General features: G+C 46.7%; 1 pseudogene; it reads left to right on the top strand.

Moving 5' to 3' along the window:
- Positions 1-1447: 1447 nt before the first annotated feature.
- LOC135376149 (putative nuclease HARBI1) lies at positions 1448-2334 on the top strand (annotated as a pseudogene).
- The last annotated feature ends 10312 nt before the right edge of the window (positions 2335-12646 follow it).

Genomic DNA, 12646 nt, shown 5'->3' with positions numbered 1-12646 from the left:
GGATGCACCGTACGGATCTTGTTGTATTGTATTTGGTTTTTTTTATTGCGTGTTAGCGCTGCGAAGAAACTGCGGCTATGAGCGCCGCACAGGCGTTGACGTTGACGTTATGCGTGGAAAATGTAAGGTGCTCCAAAAATAAATTGCCTAGCAATCAGCGAGTTTAGATCAGCTTGAAACGAAACAACAATAACGCGTTTGATGGTGCGACCCGTTCCTCCAGTTGCAGCCTATACCTTTCAACATGGTCTCCAATGTTTATTGTAGATTTCCAATAAGCATTTGTATGGATTCATGGCATGAAGACTGGCATGGGATTGAGTATAGCCTGTATAGGGAAGTAGAAACTGGAACAGAGTAGAATATCGCCTGCGGCGATTAGACACCCCAACTTCAAAAATAAAGTTGTTCATTAGCAGATTTGGAGATAACGCTAAACAAGTGTTACGAGCCCTCGAGTACATTATTTATTTCTCGCTTAAGATCAAGCAATGCTTAGATCAGGGTAATCAGGGCTCTCACACACGCGGGCTGCATGTGCATGGCTTGCAGTCATGCACATTTCAGCAGTCAGCTATTCTGTGCCCCGAGGTCTCTTGACCACTAAATAGAATAAAACTGCCCCCCCCCCCAACAATGAAGAATTCGAAATGAATGGAATGACCAGGTTTTCAGGCATTGTTTTTGCCCTTGTTCGATGTAGTGCTGCTCCTGTCGACGTTACGAAGTACATTCCATAGGTCGGCATTTTCCTAAGAATTCATTCAACATCACATCATGGCCAGTTTTCTGCAAAGCCAATCACATCACATCACCGTCATAAATCATCACATCACGAGCCCGTAACTCAACTTTAACTTCAGAATTCATCACTTCATAACCCATCATTCAACTTCAACTTCAGAATTCATCACATCATAACCCATCATTCAACTTCAACTTCAGAACCCATCACATCACATCACATCACATCATTCAACTTCAGAACCCATCATCGACTTCAACTTCAGAAACCATCACTGACTTCAGAGCCCATCATCAGAATTCAACTTCAGATCCCATCGCGGTTTTGAAGTTGAATTCCTATGATGGGTTCTGAAGTCGGTGATGGATCTTGAAATTGAAGTTTGTGATGGGGCTTTGAAGTTGAATTCCTATGACGGGTGCTGAAGTCGGTGATGGGATTTTGAAGTTGAACTCCAACAAAGGCCTACGTGGGGTGCGTCCGGCTGCAGGATTACGACGCTAGCGTCCTGGGCTCGCTTGCACGAAACAAACTTAGTGTAATACTTAACGAGTTCCCCACTTAGTGTAGTGCCGGAGCCGTAAGTGGCTTGCACGAAACTTCTACAACACTAAAGTGGTGGCGCTCGCTCCGCGCAATTTAGGACGCTGGCCAAGGGTCCTAGGAGCACCCTAAACTACCGCACTAAAGCTTAGGACTAACATGTCGGCCGCCATGAACCGAGCAGCGAGGGTTCGTCGTCGGCACCAACTGTATCTCGCATTGTCCCTGTCACGACAGAGAGTGTACCGGGACCGAGAGAACCCGCTGGAGTACCTGGAGGACGGTGAACTGCAAAGACGGTTTCGATTTACGCGAGAGGGGATATTCTTTATCACCTCTCTCGTCGCTCACGACATCGAGCCCTCGACCCGTCGAAGTCAGTCGCTTCCGTCGTCGCTACAGGTACTCCTCACGCTGCAGTATCTCGCAACCGGGAACTTTCTAATCACGGCAGGTGACATTGTGAGTGTGCACGAGTCGACGGCGTGCCGCGTTCTGCACAGGGTCGTCGCTGCACTTTGCAGGCGCGTGAACAGCTTCATCCGGTGAGTATACGTCTATGCTCTTTTTTGACCCTTACTTTCTGTTGCGATCTACAATGCGATCTACAATATTTATTCAGATGGCCAACGGCTGAGGAAGTAAGAGCAGCGCAGCAGGACTTTTAAGAGTTGGCTGGATTTCCTAGGGTCGTGGGAGCTGTAGATGGCACGCACGTCCGCATCCAGGCACCGTCGGAACACGAGGGATCCTACGTCAACCGCAAGAACTACCATTCGATCAATGTTCAACTGATCGTAGCGGCTGACTGTAGGATCTTGGATGTGGTCGCCAACTGGCCAGGAAGCACCCATGACTCCCGGATTCTGCGCGACAGCACCATAGGCAGGGAGTTTGAACGTGGGGTCCACACTGGACTTCTTCTGGGGGACAGTGGTTACCCATGCAAACGCTGGCTCATGACTCCGTTCCTCCAGCCACGAGACAGGCCGCAAGCGAATTACAACACTTCGCATTCGACAACGCGGGCTGTCGTTGAACGGTAAGCTCATTGACCCTGTACCTTTTGTAACATTTCATTGTACAACATGGTTGATATGTACTGCACGACGAATGGCCAGCTGAAGCGGCGGTTTCACTGCCTTCACTCTGAACTGCGTGTTGCAACCCGGCACTGCTGCCCCATCATCACGGCGTGCTGCGTGTTGCATAACATCGCCAAGCAGTTCGGCAGCGAAGTGAGGGAGTCCCCCAGAGATTCCGACGACGACGACCCTGTAATGGTGCCTCGTTACGAGGGGCAGCAAGATGGCTTCCTTTACAGGAATGCAATCGTGCGGCAGCACTTTACATGAGTGTAAGTTGACTACTCAACACATGAGAACCATCAGCTGAACAATATTTATATGCAAATATATACATTATATACAAATTGTTCACCGGTAATTACATGGGATTCGTCACAACATTTATGCAAGTATGTATAATATAGAACTACAGGGTGTCTAAAAACTTGGAAAAGGGTGATTACAAGGGAAATTGGATGCTAGATGGAAAAATCAAGGGATGGTGAGTGAATTTGCTACAAAGCAGCTGAAGTCAGGGAAAATAGCCCACAAGTGCAGCAAATTTCGAGACCACGTGGCTGAACAGCCACACCGCCACAGTGTAACCCGAGTGGCACATCGACAATACGACAACCTCAGAGGTAGAAAAGTAGGGCATCCTCAATGTTACTCAGTCAATTATGTTTTATGAAGTATCTGCATGAAAACGTTACGGCAAGCAGCAAGTTCCCTTTTGGTCAGGGACTTTGCTTGAAATAGTAAGTGAAAACATGGAAAAGTCAGGGGACTGAAAGACTGCAGTTTCGTAGGCACCCTCAATAAATGTTGTGATATACATACAATATATACAAGTGTAAAAAGAAAAGAAAGTTAAAAACAGAGAAAAGGAGATACAGAGGAGGCACACAATTAATTAAAGTTGCGTCTCGAGTTTTTCAATCTCAAGGCGCAACTTTGTTAGTCGCAGCCTCTGTATTTCCTCTTCCATGGAGAGGACCCTTTTTCGTACAATTTCATTTTGAAATCGACATTCCTGGAACTCTAGTTCCTTTAAAGCAATCTTTCGCTTGATTTCAAGTAGTTGCTGTTCACACCTCGCGGTCTCCGTGTCCGCTTGCGGGAGCCCAGCATAAGTTTCTGTTACACTTTCTGCAGTGCCACCCCTTGTTGCCCGCCTTTGCCGTCTCCAGTGGCGTATCTAGGGTGTGGCAGGTGTGGACAGTTGCCATGGGCGCCAGGTGAACAGGGGCGCCATTATGTAGTCGGGTGTGAATGTGCCAGGTCGTGCACTCAACCTGGCACATTCATAAATGATCTAAAGCACCCGCCATTAGAGAGGTTATAGTGTGAAACCTAGTGCGGACCACACGAAAACGCATCCCCAAGGACCATGTTAACCATGTTGCCATGGGCGCAGGTAGCTCTAGATACGCCACTGGCCGTCTCCGCCGCTGTTCCGGCTGTTGCTGGTCGCCCTCCTCACTGCCAGTGAACTCCGGAGAGGGGGAGATTCCTGCACCCTGCACCTCGCAGGACACGACGACTTGGCCACCCTGATCCAACACGTCGAATGGAACGACATCCTGGACCAGGGCGTCGCTCCTGTCATCCTGTGATGTGGAGGGCAAGCTGGCCATTATATCTTCAATCACAGCAGCACTGCAGAAACCTTTGTTAATAGAAAATTAATTTGGACGCTTGCATAATGTACTAGTAAGCATATGTGTGTGTGTGTATATATATATATATATATAAAGAGGGGGAAAGCCATTAAAAGATAACTAAATGACGCTAGACGTGTTTGAAATTCAAACTTACAGATTAAGATGGCTTCTATGGCTGCACGTAGAGAAACAGATACTCATGGAACGATGCGACAGCACCAGAGGACACGTGTTTCGCCGTGTTTGCGGCTCGTCAGCCCTGGGTAGCTGCGCATCGTTCGTGATTGGCAAACCAGGGGTCACTCAGCGAGCGAGTGACCCCTGGCTTGCCAATCACGAACGATGCGCAGCTACCCAGGGCTGACGAGCCGCAAACACGGCGAAACACGTGTCCTCTGGTGCTGTCGCATCGTTCCATGAGTATCTATCTATATATAGTTTTCCTTTATGACAAATGTACATCATTTCTTAACTAGCTCATTGTTTCAATACAAAAGTACGTATAAATGCATGTTTTTCATCTTACAATGCACAGCGCTGGAGCGTGCATTAAGCAGCCTTCCCACACACTACTAGTGTCCATTTTTACTTGTATTTCTTCTGTGCAGGTTGCAAATTTGTTAATAACTTTTTCTGTATATGTAATGCATACATGTATGTATGTGCTTCTCTAGTTTATCCAGGGCATACGCACCACTGAGCATTGTCACGTTGTTCTTAGTAACCGTTTTGTTACAGTAGTGGCCACCACTCCACAAGTTATCGTGTTTCGTAAACTTTTGTCCTAATGTGTAGTATTCTATTTGTGTTCATCAATCAAGGGAGTGTGAATACCGGGCTCAGCACAGACAAAGACAATAGTCGTCTATGCAGACGACTTGTCCATGATTGTTCAGAGTGAAAAGGACACATCGAGAACACGTTGCGGGTTTTAGCAGGTTATGGGACAAGAAGTGGAGCAATAATTAACAAAGAGAAATCGAAAATGTTGTACATGGGGGACGAGTACCGAAGGAGAGATCTAGGGCTGAGGATTGTTAATGAAGTAAAAATTTTAGGTATCCTATTTGATAAGCATGGAGCGTCTTGCAGTAATTGGTCCTACTTGAAGGCAGCAGTCGAAAAGATTATGGAAGATCACGACGAGCCTGCAATGTCACCGATGGCTAAAGCACAGGTCATTAAAGCTATCGTGGTGCCAAAGTACACATACTTGTTCTCGGCCATTCACCCATCTCGGGATGTATGCCGAGGAATAGAGAAACGTTGTTTTAGCTTCATTTGAAGTGGAAAGACTCAGTGGGTGGCGCAAGGAAGATTAAAGCTTCCACTAGGGGATGGTGGCCTGCGAATTTCGGACTTTCGACATTCGCCACAGGCATACGCTGTACATGGAACTTACAGGGTGCTAGCTCAGGAAGGTTCCGGGAAACTGTTATCGAGATTTTGGCTGGGGACTAACATAAAACGTTTTAGGCAAGAAAGCATTGATCATAGAGTGCCAATGTCCAGCTTAAAAAGTTGAACAATAAGAAGGACTATGGCGATTGGAAGGTCGTGGAAATCTACAAAGACTTGAGGAAAGAATTAGTTGAGAGCTCCTCTTCCCAGATAACACGAGAGGGATGGAGAAGACCGAATAGCTTCTGGTTGTATAGTAAATGGAAATCGTTGTTGTGGAGAATAGGGCATGGAGTACTACCTGTGAAAGACAGATTCTATTTATGGGGTAAGACCAGTAGACGGAGCTGCGCACTTTGTAGTCGCACAGAAACAATAAAACATGCAATTTTTGAGTGTAAAGTGCCTGCATACCTGTGGTTATGCTTCAAAAAATATTTTGGATTAAGTAGTCTAACTTTTGAACAAACTGTGAGGATCCATTTCGGGCAGGTAGTTAAGAAGCAGCAAAGACTCTATATATTGATGGCCGCAGAAATTGTCTATCAAGTTTGGCTTAGAAGATGTAGGGTTGTTCATGGAGGTGATTGTTGGAGCAAGGCGAAATTTAGGAATCTTGTGAGCTATTATGTGCGGATGTGGCGGAAAGGTTACGTTTGGGGCCGCAAAATTTCTTCAAGCAGTGGCAGAAATAGGCTTTAGGGTGGTGGAAGGGATCATCAAGTTCCACTTCAGTGAGTACGTATGAATGAAATTATGTTTATCCAGCATTTTAAAGCTATGCAGGGTGGTTTAAGTGTGAAGCACAGTGGTGTTGGCACTCCTCGAGAGTGTACGATGGGATGCTGCACTTGACTGCGATAGCAATGTGGCAGTGTTTTAGAACTTGTCTCAGTTGTTGACTCTAGGATAAAAATAGGCAAGATACGGATAACAAGCGGGATAAATGGTTAGGGAAAGTTTAGGAAGATGGGTACACAATCTTCTGTGGCTCATCTCATAGAGTCAACAATACAACAACAACAACTGTTAATGGGACAAAGACTGAGGACGAAGCTACCCAGGAGGGAAGCCGTCATCGGTTCGCCTGAAGACAGTAGCCGAGCAGCAGGCAAGCAACTTTAGCTACCGACATCGGACTCCCCCAGTGCAAGACGGAGATCGAGTGTGGGTGGTTGCAGTCACAGAGGGTACCGGCAGTCGTACTAAGGCCCGCTCAGCGCCCAAGGTCGTTCGATAACTCACAGAAAAAAGGGTGGAGCCGTTATACATTTCAGGAGGTAATAGTTGTCACATCTGACTCTCTGCCACGAATGATAGGGTTCCCACTTCTGATTCGGTGAGCGAAGAGGGCGTATGCCTTTTTGTTGCAATTGGGATAGATGGTAATTGCTTTTACCACCCTTTTACGCCCTTTATCAGACGCTATGTTGATCTAGGTGGTAACTATACAAGTTACCACCTTTTCACACCCTTTTTTTCTTAGAGTGATAGTGGATGGCACCATACTCCAGAGAAACCGAAGAAACTTGGTACCATTCGAGCAGGAAGAACGGTTGACGGCAGGACCTCCTGACCACCAAGTTGATGGCGCGACACCGCAGGATTGTCTACCAGAGAAGAGACCCAAGAACGAGTGGACATTCTCAGTGAAGGCCTGAGAACGCAGAGTGGTCGACTGGTCGTTAGACCTCAGCGTTTGGACTTTCAAAAACACGCGGCCTCGTGCGCTTCCTTCAAGAAACGGCCCTCGCGGAAAGACCACTCTAGCGCACCTCTCATCTACAGTGTGCTTCCGTCCCATCAGTATCGGTCATCCTGCCTATGCATCACTTTGAAATCGTCAACTCTCCTCTGCCCCTCTTTTTTCTTTTTTTCTTTTTTTTTTTTGCTATAGTCGTGACGATGTCCACTTGAGTGCGGCCAACAACGGCAAGCTACTTCGACACCCCCCTCCTCGGATTTGTGAATTCAGAACTTGTCAACTTAGAATTAGAATTTGTGAATTTGTGGACTTGGAACTCCTTTCGGACAAAAGGGGGGAAATGTAGAGGGCGCTGCCCATTGTTTGTTTTGACAGGTTTGGAGTTGGCAACCTGTGCTGTGACATTGGCTATAAAAGAAACTTGAAAGGAACTCTCTTACGTCGTTTGCACTCGTGGGTCTCTGACATCGTCCACGCCTCTCACAGCCACAGTTGCCTCGCGGCGCTAACACGGAGTTAAAAAAGAAACAATTTTCTTGCTAGAGCGAACAATGCCTACTAGATTGGACCGGGACAAGATATCATCGCCGTTCAAAACAGTATCTATATAAAAATGGAGCTTTTACCGGCACGGCTTTAAACTCCGGTACGAATCGATACCGTATTTGATCTTCATAACGAACCATGAAACTGGGGGAAAACACACTAAACAGGAGTCTCGGGTTCGTTATGAAGATCAATTATCACCAGCTCGCCTACTTTCTCGTCGCTCTTTACGATACCGTATTTGTTTAATTGTGTTATCCTCTCGAGGTGATTTTAACTTTCGTCAATAACTATCAATATTAATAACATTGTATTATCGGCTGGATGTTCCCTGCTTTCTAATCTCAAAACAGATATGGTTTCGCTGACGTTCAGCCTCATGAAAGCTACAGCTGCGTCGGACGATCTACTGCCATGTTTGCAAGACTTGCAGTCAGTAAGCGCACTTGGAGTAAGTAGCCGCTCTGGACGAGACTTTTGTACCATTATTGACTCACTCACTCGGAACAGATAAGAGAAGTGAAGATTACGCACTCTTCGCGTAAGGTGCTTGGGTTGTCGTTATAGACGCTGTTGTGTAGGAAGCACTTGAGCTAGAGGGCCATCTACTCAGCACATGGAAAAAGTGCTTTTCGGTTTCTAACACGTCTTGCAACGTATTGCTTGACTCCTAAGTCGTCATGTTTATTCATTACAAAGGCTGCGTTTGATACTACGACAGAGACTGAGAGCTACGTTGCAGGAAAATGGCACAGGACGGGCTGTTTTCCTGCAGCTCTCTGTGTCTGTCGCGGTGAACAACCAACTAACCCAGCTGTAGACTAGACGGTGCACTTGATATTACGAAGCCTTATTGATGAGCAATGGATATCGCTGAACCGGAATTTCAATTGTAAACTGCGGCAGCTGCTCTGGATTTTGCGGCAAAGTGTGGAATGGTCCTGCTGGCCATAGGCGATCTACTAGAGAATCACGTATTGAGAACGCGTATAATTCAGTTCTAAGTCGTTGATAATGTAAATTAGCTCGCCCCTAACGGTTATTAATTACGCGAATTAAACTAAGGAGGGCTTCGCACGAGCTAAACCTGTAATTAGCAACTGTAGCATCCGCTGCGTGCCCCCCAGTGTTGATATGGAACTGGAGAGTTGACAGACGGAGTCAAGTGTTTTTATTACTTTCGAGCTTCAGAATGTAGACCGTCTTATTAGGGTAAGCGGGGGAACATCTTCCCCTTCCCCGGCTCCGACTTTCACGTCTGTTCTATTGGCTTGGCATGCAACACTGCGCGCGTTAAGAGCGCCTCTTACGCTTTAGCGGAGCGAGTTGGACGTAATCCGGGCACATAATTGCGTTCACTCATCGCGGAATATCGGGACATGACTGCATCGCTTTTTCAAACAGCAACAAGCAACAGAAACCCGGGAAACCTGACGTCGCATGAAACTTGCACGGAATATATAGTGACCGGCGGGGCAGATGCCTGCTGCATTTTTATCTCACATCTATTCTCTCAATATTGGTCTTTCAGGTAGGTAGTAATGCCCCTCAAGTCGGCCCAGGATACATACCAATCTGTATGGCGCTCATAGCCACAGTTGCTTCGTGACGCTAACATGAAATAAAAAAGCGATATTCCGTCCTATCTAGTGTTCTTCGTTGTTTCTGAAAATGCGGGTTGTCAGATGTACGAGGGGTGTTCAAGTCAAACCGGGTCTTTCTGTCTCCTGAGTGTACAAATGGCTCGCGATACTTCTTTTTCGTCATTTTCGCACGCGACAGGCCTCCGCGATCACCACGTGGTGGTCCAAAGTTTGCGCAAAACAGAAGACACGTGCTGGACAAGGTGGCCGACAACGAGGTGAGCGCGCACATTGAACAGCGAATTGTCATCAAGTTTCTCGTGAATGAAGGCGTAAAGTCATCTGAAATTCACAGAAGACTTCAGGCTCAGTATAGCCACGATAGACTTAGCCGCAGCAAAGCGTTTGAGTGGTGCAAACGGTTCCGAGACGGCCGTACATCAGTGCAGGACGATCCCGGCCGGGGCGGTTCAACGCCCAGTGTCAGAGTTCCTGAGAACATCCAACTTGTGGAGCGCCTGATCCTCAAGGACCGACGGATAACATGTCTCGAACTGGTTCGAAAGACGGACCTTTCTGTGGGACCTATGCTCGAATTCTCGCCCGCATGGAGAATACTGTTACGCTTTCCCTCATTGCACGGGCAAATGACGCAAGCTTTTGAAAGCGAACACAGGACGGTTACGATTGTCGAATTTCAGTGGAGTTTCTGTTGTGTGTGGATGGTGACACTTTAATATATATAACTCTGATATATGCGCAGCTACTTTAGAGTGACGAGTACTGCCTTGTGATCTGCGAAGTGAGTGGTGATGTGTAGAGCTGGAATTAGCTGGTCAAAAATTGGGACTAAAATAGGGATAAAATCTAGAAGGGAAACGCTGAAGAATAGGGACACTTACTAATAATAATTGGGTGTTTACGTCGCGAGACAACTGAGATCATGAGCGACGCCACAGCGGTCGGTCTGTGGATTGATTTTGCCCACCTGAGGGTTCTTTAACGTGCGATGAAAGCTCACCACACGGCACCCCGTATTTAACGTCCCTCACGGAAGACGGCGTGTCTAAGCAACTTGTACCCTGCCACCAAGTTGCTGGCGTCCTCGGCCGGGTTCAAACCCGCGATCTCGGGATCAGAAGGCGATGGACGCTTACCGGATCAACGTGCCCACATCTGAGTATGTCAAAACCGCTTTTATAAGCTCTACATTATTGTAACTCGTTTTGCACCCAGAAACCGAAACTGAGAGTTTTGAGATTTCCCAAGACCTTCCCGGTTAACAGCTACCGCTGTAAAACAGGAAGAACTCATGTTCGTATCTGCCACAACGTTGTCGTGATACCCAGAAAACGATTGCGATATATTCTCTTTCTTTCGCGCAAGCCAGAAGAACGTACACGTCGTCCACTCCCTGCTTACAGGTACAGCTCACGTCAACCTTAATAATAACGATGAAAAAACTTGGGTCTCATCTCCGAACGCGGCAACAGGCACCCCAAGAATGTTAAGTGAACAAAATGATTGCGTTAAACTAACAGAATAATTTGTAAACTTACAGAGACCTTGTTTGTGGTGTCATTTTTTGTCCCCTCGTCTCGGGTTTTTATGTTATGGGTAACAATTTTGTTGAATTTTGATTTGATTATGACCACAAGAGTTGCTGTAATAGCGTTCGGGAACGAGACCACATTTTCCACGATAGGCAAGCCTGAGCGATGGGCAAGACACGTAAACAAACACAAACACGAAGGCTCAAAAAGCCTTCTGTTTGAGCCTTCGTGTTTGTGTTTGTTTACGTGTCTTGCCCATCGCTCAGGCTTGCCTATCATGGAATTTATCCACCAGTTAGCCTGCATTTACGCCATTCTGTCGAGACCACATTTACTAGTGTTATTATTCAAGTTGTCGTGAGCAGAACCAGCCTTAACACGGACTTATTCCAATGACTTGTACAGTGAAGCGTAAGACACACAAACAGTATTCATGAAAGGAAAGGCAAGCATAAAGGCGGTGGCCGCAGCGGGGACGGCAGACGAGCAGCCGCTTCTCCGCTTTGGAAGCGAAGGTGTCGAACCTACATTTGCACTGTAGTCGCACTCTCCTGAAGTAGTGCCGACGGTACAGGCCTAATCGAAATAAAGTTGGCGTTCCTTCCTATCTTCATTTTCGCGCTTGTGCAGTGAAAACGAAATAATTATGTGCGACACATATTTTTCCGTTTGCCTGTAATGTATGCAAGCAGCAAAAGAAGATGCTCAGCATACCCACTCAGCAATGCCAGTCGATCCTGTCCAGAGAGTATCGCACGTGACCTTGAAGTTGGGTTGGGCGGCATGAGAAGCTCAAGGTCAGCAGGGAAAGCTGCTCTCAGCTGTATTCTAAAACTTGCAGGAGTCAGGCATTTTCTTTTTCTACTTTTATCCGCTCCCTGATAATTTTCCGACAGCCGACCATGGATAGCCTGCTATCGATAGTACAATCGATAGTTTTCCTACTATCGACAGTCAGCTATCGATAGTGGTATCGATAGTTTTCTTACTTTTTTTTATTCCGTATGAGCGCCGCGAAGCAACTGTGGCTATGAGCGGCGTACAGACATGGACAGATGGAGAGAGGACAGCAGGAAGGACTGGGGGAGTTTTCTTACTATCGATAGTTCGATTCTCATACGACCGTGATAGTATCGATAGTACTAGCGATAGTTTTGCACTAGTACACATCCCCCGCTAGACGTTGTCGTGATCGTGCAACCCGTCACCCGAGGGTTGCTCCGTAAAATGGTAACTGGGTGGCAGCGCTGAGCAGGGTTGTTGTAATCGATTGGGTCCCTTATAGAAAACAAGAAGAAGGAAAAACGAAGCAACGATGAGATATCGTAAATGAGGCATATAGCTACCTGTCTCATCTTGAAAGGGACTTTGAAGCACGACAAGTTGGCTCATATTCGTGGTTACCTGCCTTCAACGTCCGTACTGTGCAGTACTCAAAAAAGATCCCGCTTTCCCCATTGGAAACTAAAGTGAAAAGCGAAATAAAACATCACTCTACATTAGAAATCTGGCACCCAACAGAGGCATGTTGCGATTTGCGAGCTCCTCCGATAGGATCATCATTCCTACAAAAAGAACCCAAGCTTTGGCGATTGTCACGCGAAGAAAGAAAGAAAAAAAAAAGAGCTTTCGCTTCACGCTCTAGTCTGTCAACTACAGTGCTTGCACATCGTTTCTAGAGTGTCTTGATATGTTATCTGTGGGAAAGTTCGAGGAATGCCACGCACCACCATGTAAAAAGAAAAACAGAAACACTTGGAGAACACACGCGTAAGACCTGTCGTTCAAGTTCTGAGCCAATCAGGAAATTTGCTCGTAAAGTTATCTTCCCCACGGTAC

This window comes from Ornithodoros turicata, unplaced genomic scaffold, assembly GCF_037126465.1.
Source record: "Ornithodoros turicata isolate Travis unplaced genomic scaffold, ASM3712646v1 ctg00001047.1, whole genome shotgun sequence".
NCBI classification, from domain to species: domain Eukaryota; kingdom Metazoa; phylum Arthropoda; class Arachnida; order Ixodida; family Argasidae; genus Ornithodoros; species Ornithodoros turicata.
This window is presented reverse-complemented; position numbering and strand designations above follow the sequence as displayed.